This window comes from Cupressus sempervirens, chromosome 9 (assembly GCF_028749045.1).
Source record: "Cupressus sempervirens isolate cs-2001-9-10 chromosome 9, ASM2874904v1, whole genome shotgun sequence".
Classification (NCBI taxonomy): domain Eukaryota; kingdom Viridiplantae; phylum Streptophyta; class Pinopsida; order Cupressales; family Cupressaceae; genus Cupressus; species Cupressus sempervirens.
This window is the reverse complement of record NC_143126.1, coordinates 22,844,498-22,852,731: the sequence shown is the minus strand read 5'-3', so window position 1 is coordinate 22,852,731 and position 8,234 is coordinate 22,844,498.

The window sequence follows — 8,234 nt, the reverse complement described above, 5'->3', positions numbered from 1 at the left end:
TGCCATTTCAACAATGGTCCTATTCTTTCTCTCAGCCACTCTATTTTGCTATGGAGTATAGCTAGTTGTCAAGTCTTTTCTTATGACATTCTATTTGCAAAAATATACAAATATTTTGGAGGTATACTCCCCTCCTCTATTTGATCTAGGGACCTTAACGTAGTGTCCACATTCTTTTTCACCCAAGGCTTTAAGTTCTACAAATTTGTGAAATGCTTCAGATTTATTCTTTAGAAAATACACCCATGTCCTATGACTAAAATCATCTATGAATATCATAAAATAAGTACTCCCCCCAATAGAAGTAGTTTTCATAGGGCCTACAAAATTAGAATGCACCAATTCTAATGGTGCTCTAGCCCTTCTATAATTTCTAGAATTCAAGGGAAGCCTATGTTTCTTACCCAATATGCAAGCCTCACACTTGTCATATGAATCTAGACAAACCATCTACCATTCTTTTCTTGGACAAAAAATTTAAACCAGAAAAGCCAAGATGTCTATACCTGAGATGCCAAATCTTGAAGGGGTCTTCAATCATGCTCCTAAGAGCTTATTGTTGATGTACTATTGTACATGCATGCTTAGGAGGTGCAACACTACCTTGAGAAGAGAAACATGTCTCTATCCTCAATAGGAACATCTGATTCTTTGTTATTTGGACTACTACAAGTAATCTATTACTCCCATCCTTTTCATGAATGACACACTTGTCATTTTCCATCAACACTTTGTATCCATTTTGAATGAGTTCTCCAAGACTCATCAAGTTGTACTTCATACTGGGGGAAAAATACATATTTTATATCTCCTTCTTCTCACCTTGCTTGGTGTGAACCATAATAGATCCTTTGCCCACTATGGGAATGGTTCCATTATTTCCCATTTTAATTTCAGACTTAAAAGTTTTATCAATGAAAAAAATAAACTTTCATTACCACTCATATGGTTGCTACAACCACTATCTAGATACCATACCTCAAGGATTCCTTCTTCACTAATATTACACATGATGAAAGCAGTGAGATTGTTTGCATTTCCCATGTTCACATCAGCCACATTAACATTCTGCTTTGATTGACCCCTCTATTTCATTCAACATTCACTTATATAATGCCCATACTTATGAAAATAGTAGAATTCAACATTACTTTTTTTGGATTTGTAATTCTTTTTACCTCCTCTAGAGCTATTTTGAGAGGTGTTTGCTCCCTCTTGGTTGCTTGCTCGTCTTGAGCTTTCTGTATCAACATTCCTTTGACATCTACTTCTTGAGCCTCTACCGGAGCCATTTCTACCTCTCCCCCTGCCTCTTGAATTCTCTTGAGCCTTAAAATATTGCTCTTGGGAAGTAGTTGCTGACCTATTTATCCAGTGCTCATGGGTTTGAAGAGTTCCCATGAACTCATCCATGGTCAATGCGGTGAGGTCCTTTGCTTCCTCTATGATCATCACAAGGTTGTCATATTTCTCAGGTAAACTCCTCAATATTTTCTCTATAATCCTTTGCTCATCATAGTCTTCTCCATTTGATTTGAGCTGGTTTATCAAAGTGGAGATTCATGACCTAAACTCTATAATAGGTTCATTATCCCTCATCTGAAGGTTTTCAAACTCTCTTCTGATAATCTATAGCTTCACTACTCTAACCTTATCCATCCCCTTGAAGTTTCTCTCAAGGATATCTTATGCTTCCTTCGCATAATTTGCTACTACAATCTTGAGGAAAACTATCTCTATCATAGCTGCCTCAATAAGACTTAATTCCTTAGCATCCTTTCTCCTTAACTCTTTCAACTGATTCTTTTGTGGATTTGAGAGGGTAGTATACTGAGTTGGGTCTATCACATCATTGAACCCATTAATCACAAACTCCCACAAATCATTTTCAACCATTATGGTTTTCATCTTCTTTTCCCATGTATCATAGTTCTATTCATTAAAGGATGGTGGCTATTGCCATATCTTTCTTGCATCTCTTACCATGTCAAATATCCCAAAAACAATAAATGCCCTAACTCACTATGGATGTGGGGGCTCAAAGTTATGATAACATGTGAAAAATAAAATCACAAACCTAAAAAATTTCTCAGCAGATGAAGTTGTCAAGTGACAGTTTTTCTCAGCACCAATGGATGCCAAGTGATAGGCAAGGTGTCAAGTAAGCTTGACACAAGAGGAAGTTGAGTGAACTTAGCAAACAAATGGTAACTCAACACAAGTATATGTTGAGTGAGCTTGATAGTAAGAAATGCTAAGTGATCTCGGTAGCCACTACAAAGTGGTTCTCGACAGACAAGGATGCCTAGTGAGCTTGGTAGAAACAAAAAAGTTATAACATAGTCAAAGACTAGACCGAGTGACAATATGACAGACTACCATTAAAGCACAAAGAGCTAAAGCATTAAGATTTCAACAATGATCTTCTCTAATACAAAATAACATGTAATAATGAATAGAAGGAGAGTAAAAATAAAAATATATGTTTTCTTGCTTGCCTGGTTGCTATTCAAATACAGCAAACTATTACAAAATCTAGGAGCATTCGGCTTCAACTAGAAAACCCTAAAATAACCCTAAAATCTTCAAACTTTAAACTTTAAACTTACATCTCTAATGGATGCATACAACAATGTCTAGAGAAATCACTACTTCATAGGAAAAATCCAATAAACAATAGACTTACAGAATGATAAGAGAAGAAACGTGTACAACTACAGGCACGAGACAAACTTCCATCTATGTTCTACACTTAGACTTGATTTGTTGATTGACTTCTTTTTTTCCTTCTCTACTCTGCAACTCTCTAATTTTCTCAACTGTTCAAGTGACTCAATGAGACTGATTCATTCCTTTTGTCTCTTGCCAAAAATATTTCCCCCTCTTTTCCAAATTTGAAACTCACATACCAAGCATTAATATTTCTAACGCGGTTAGTTGTGATAGGTGGGCATTTGGCTCTAGGGGCAACCAACCTGCAACATTAATATTTCAACAACTTGGCACCACATGGACAAGAGATGGATATATCTCACAAACTATATGATGGTAGAAGAAGACAAACACAATTTTAAAAAAAAAAAAACAATTCAATAAACCAAAACAGAAGTAGCAACATAATTCCTATACTAGAAAAGCACGATGAAAAAATAAAAAATGAAAATAAAAGCAACAAACCACAAGGCATTGAGTACTGTATTGGCATCATGTTTCCATAAACATGATGAGATACCAAAGTAAACATTAAAAAGGAACAAAATGAAAATGAAAAACCACAGGCATTTGGCAATTTATACTAAGTCCATAGATTATTAAAAAACTAATGGAACTCAAAAGGACATTCTATTATGAAAGAAAATTTCAAGGGTTAAAAATCATAGGTCTTTGAAGATAGATAAGTATTATAAATTTCAAAAGAGAGATGCCACATCTATAACAAAGAAAGAAATGCATATCAGAGATCAACAATGTCATGTGTGTAATGAAGTTCAAGCCAAGATAAACAACAAACATCACCATCTATTAATGCAAAATGGCAAGGTAGGATCTGAAAACTAGACCAATAAAATGGTTCAAGCTCTTAATGGATCAATATCAATATTTATAAAAAAAATTCTTCTAGATCTAGCTTATACCTCATCGCTAGTTAGATAAGATGGTGAACCCTTAGCTCTACTAGTCCAAGCAATATTCACATTCATCTGGCCTTTCTAGCACCTCTGCAAAAATCATTAAACCTATCTTAAAAAGTGGATAATAAGTTTGACATATCTCAGTGTGGCATGTGGTAGGCATATTACTATGATTAGTTAGGATAGAAGAGAGCTTCTTTGTGGAAGGCACTTATTTTCAGTAATCATGCTTTTAATTTCAATTTAGCTATTATATCAAGATGTGAGATCTATCATTATCAAGCCAGATACTTTGATTTCTAAATCAATTAAACCAAGCCATAAGGCACATCAAGATACCTTGTTTCCATTGGTTGTGCTTTACCTATGAAAAATGTAATACAAATAATGGAATGTCCGTAGTTCAGATTTACCTAGGGAAAACTAGTGTCTCTATAGACTTTAAAATAAAACATTACATTTCAATTCTAGTCATTAGAATCATTCCAATTTGTCTGGTAATCAATAATAGATACTTATCTATTCAAGATCCTGAGGTGCATCAATCCTAATGTTTTTTCCACTATCGCTTTGGGCCTCAAATATTGAATAACTAGCAAAGCCACTTAATACCTCTAATGATCATACTTCAGGCAAATGTTATCATGCAGAAAACATTTATAAGAAGGTTAGACTAATAATAGATAATAAACTTAGAAGACCAATGTGTAAATAGCATCTAATGTCTTCTATTAATTTTTCAAGACTAAAGTTGGAATCATGATGCACTAAAGTCCACATTGTGAATCTTGTTTGTGCACAAAATGTTGGAATTTAATGCAGTGGTTGTCTTGCCCCTAGAGCCAAATGCTGACCTACCACCCCTGACGGATTGCAGAACAGCCAAAAAAATTAAAACGGGTAAGTGAGTTTTCAAATTTGGAAAAGAGGGGGAAATTTTGTGTGGTAGAAAACAAAAAAGGAATTTCTTGGATTCATTCGACTAGAAAGAGAGAAGTTAGAGGAAGAGCAGATTAGTTGTTACAGAGTAGAGAAGACAAGGAAGAAAGAAAGAAGTTTGTGCTTGCAATTTCACTATAAGTTTGTCATTGTTGGATTTGACCTATTAAAGCAATGATTTCTCCAGGCACCTTTGTATGTAGCCATTAGAGTTGTAGGTTTAAATTTTTTTGGAGTATTGAAGTTGTTTGAAGTTTTACTAGTTTAGGGTTATATTAGGGTTTTTCTGGTTGAAGCCGAATGCTCCCAGATTTTTAAATAGTTTAAATCAAAGATTGAATAAAAAAGCAAGCATGCATACTTGAATCTATTGTTCTTCCTCTTCTATTCGTTGCATTTCAGAAATTTTTTTGAAAGGTTAAAGCTTGGCTCTTTGGTTTTAATAGTGAAAGCATTCACGTTAGAATTCTTCTAAGTTATAAATTTTTTCAGTTGGAGCTGAACTTACTTGGCATCCATTGTTGCTGAGCTTTATTTTCCTTGAGTGCTAAGCTAACTTGAAACCTACTGCATTCTTCTTCAAGTGCTAAGCATCCTATCACTTGACACATGTTGCCTCTCACTCGGCACCATCAAGTGCTGAGCAATCTGTGACTCGGTACCTTCAAGTGCTAAGCAAAACTGGCACTCGACACCTTCTTGTGGTGAGAAAATTTTTAGTGCCAAGAAAATTTTAGATTTAGAGTTGTGAGTTTTTAAATTGAATTTTATATTTCTCACATGGTATCAGAGCTTTGAGGCCCCACATCCAAAGTGAGTTAGGGCATTTGTTTTTTGGGATATTTATCATGACAGAAGATGCAAGAAAGATATGGCATCAGCCACCACCCTTCAATGGACAAAATTATGATACATGGTCAAAGAAAATGAAAACTATTATGGTTGCAAATGATTTGTGAGAGTTTGTAGTTAATGGGTTCAGTGATGTGACAGACCTAACTCAATATGTTTCTCTCACAAATGCACAAAAGACTCATTTGAAAGAGTTAAGGAGGAAGGATGCTAAGGCATTAAGGATGATTGAAATAGCAATAACAAAAACTTTTTTCCTAAGATTGCAGCAGAAAATTATGCAAAGGAAGCATGGGGTATCCTTGAGATGAACTTCAAGGGGACTGATAAAGTCCACACAGTAAAGCTATAGAATATAAGGAGGAAATTTGAGAACTTTAAGATGAAAGAGAATGAATCAATTGTAGACTTCAATTCAAGGACCTCCAATGTGATTAATCAACTGAAGTCAACTGGAGAAGACTATCAAGAGAAGAGGATAGTGGAAAATATATTGAGGAGTTTACCTCATAAATATGACAATTTGGTCATGAACATAGAAGAGGAAAAAGACCTCACTGTTTTGACAATGGATGAATTGATGGGTACTCTTCAAACCCATGAGCATAGGATAAACATATCTACATCTTCTTCTTCCCAAGAGCATGCATTCAAGGTTCAGTCAAATAAAAGAAGAAGGGGGAGAGGAAGAAATGGCTCAGGCAAAAAATCCAGAGGTAGAGGCCAAGGTAATGGAGGAAAAAGAAATGTTGTAGCAAAAAGCTCAAGAAGAGCAGATGGAGCAAGTAGCTCACAAAATAATTCACGAGGAGGTAAGAAAAACTAAAACTCAAATAAGAGTAATGTAGAATGCTACTACTATCATAAATATGGGCATTGTGCAAATGAATGCTAGAAGAAGCAAAATGATCAATCAAGACAAGCAAATGTGGCTGATGTGAATATGGGAAGTGAAAACAATGCCATTGCCTTCATCATGTGTAATGTTGGTGAAGAAGGAATCCCTGAGGTTTGGTACCTTGATAGTGGATGTAGCAACCACATGAGTGGTAATGAAACCTTGTTTTCATTCATTGACAAGAGTTTCAAATCTGAGATTTAAATGGGTAACAATGGAACCCTACCAGTTGTGGGCAAAGGATCTATTATGGTCCGCACCAAGAAAGGTGAGAAGAAGGAAATACAAAATGTGTATTTTACCCCTGGTATGAAGCACAATTTGATGAACATTGGCCAGCTCATTCAAAATGGATACAAAGTGCTGATGGAGAATGACATGTGTGTCATTCATCAAAAGGATGGGAGCAATAACTTACTTGCAACAGTTCAAATGACAAAGAACATAATGTTTTCCTTAAAGATAGAGACATGTTTCTCATCTCAAGTTGGTGCTGCACCTCCCACATAATCATCTCTAAGGATTGTGATTGAAGACCCTTCACAGCTATGGTACCTCAGGTATGGTCAACTTGGCTATGCTGGTTTAAATTTATTTTCAAATAAAAGAATGGTAGAAGGTTTTCCATGCATAAGAAATTCATGTGACAAGTGTGAGGCTTGTATTTTGGGTAAGCAACATAGGCTTTCCTTTAATTTTGGAAATTCTAAGAGGGCTAGATATCCATTAGAGTTAGTGCATACTGACCTAGTCATTCCTATGCAAGTTACTTCCATTGGGGGAGTACTTATTTCATGACATTTATTGATGATTTTAGTCATAGGACATGGGTGTATTTCTTAAAGAATAAATATGAAGCATTTGATAAATTTGTATAATTTAAGGCCTAGGTTGAAAGAGAATGTGGACACTATATAAAAGTCCTAAGATTAGATAGAGGAGGGGAGTATACGTCCAATTCTTTTGTAAATTTTTGCAAGAAATATGGCATAAAGAAAGAGCTCACAACCAGCTATACACCATAGCAGAATGAAGCTGTTGAAAGAAAGAACATGACCATTGTTGAAATGGAAAGGAGCATGATGAAAGAGCAGGGTCTCCCAACTAAATTTTGGGGAGAGGCTATGGCAACAAAAGTTTACCTAATTAATAGGTGTCCTACAAAGGTAGTCTATGATAGAATTCCAATGGAAGCATGGTCATGAGGAAGATGGACAATTGAACACCTAAGGGTGTTTGGATGTGTTGCATATGCACATGTGCCTAAAGAGCAAAGGAAAAAATTGGATGACAAAGGTGTGAATTGCATCTTCATAGGATATAGCTCAGAATCAAAGGCATACAAATTGTATGACCCATTGAACAACAAGATGACTCTCTCAAGAGATGTAGAATTTCTTGAAAATCAGTCTTGGTATGGACTGATTGATGAGTCACCAAGAACTTCTAGTAAAGTGAAAATTATGAGTGAAGAGGATGCTAATGAACATCAAGAAGAAGGAGTAGATAGAAGAAAATGCAAGCAGCCTCAGTCATTGCTGAGCTCCTCTAGGCATGACCGAGTGTCAGTGCCAAGCAACGATAGTGAAGATTTTGATCCCACTCTCTCCTCCCTGTTACCAAGAAATACCAAGAGTCTTAGGGAGATATACCAAGATGAATGGTATGAAGATTATGATGAGAGTGTTAATTTTGCATTATTTTCTCATAGTGATCCAATATATTTTGAAGAAGCTATTAAGGAGAAGAAATGGTGTAAGGCCATGGATGAGGAAATTGATGCTATAGAAAGAAATGAGACATGGGAGCTAACTGAATTGCCTCCCAAGAAGCAAGTGATTGGAGTGAAATGGGTCTACAAGACCAAATGCAATGTTGAAGGCAAGATTGATAGGCATAAGGAAAGGCTTGTA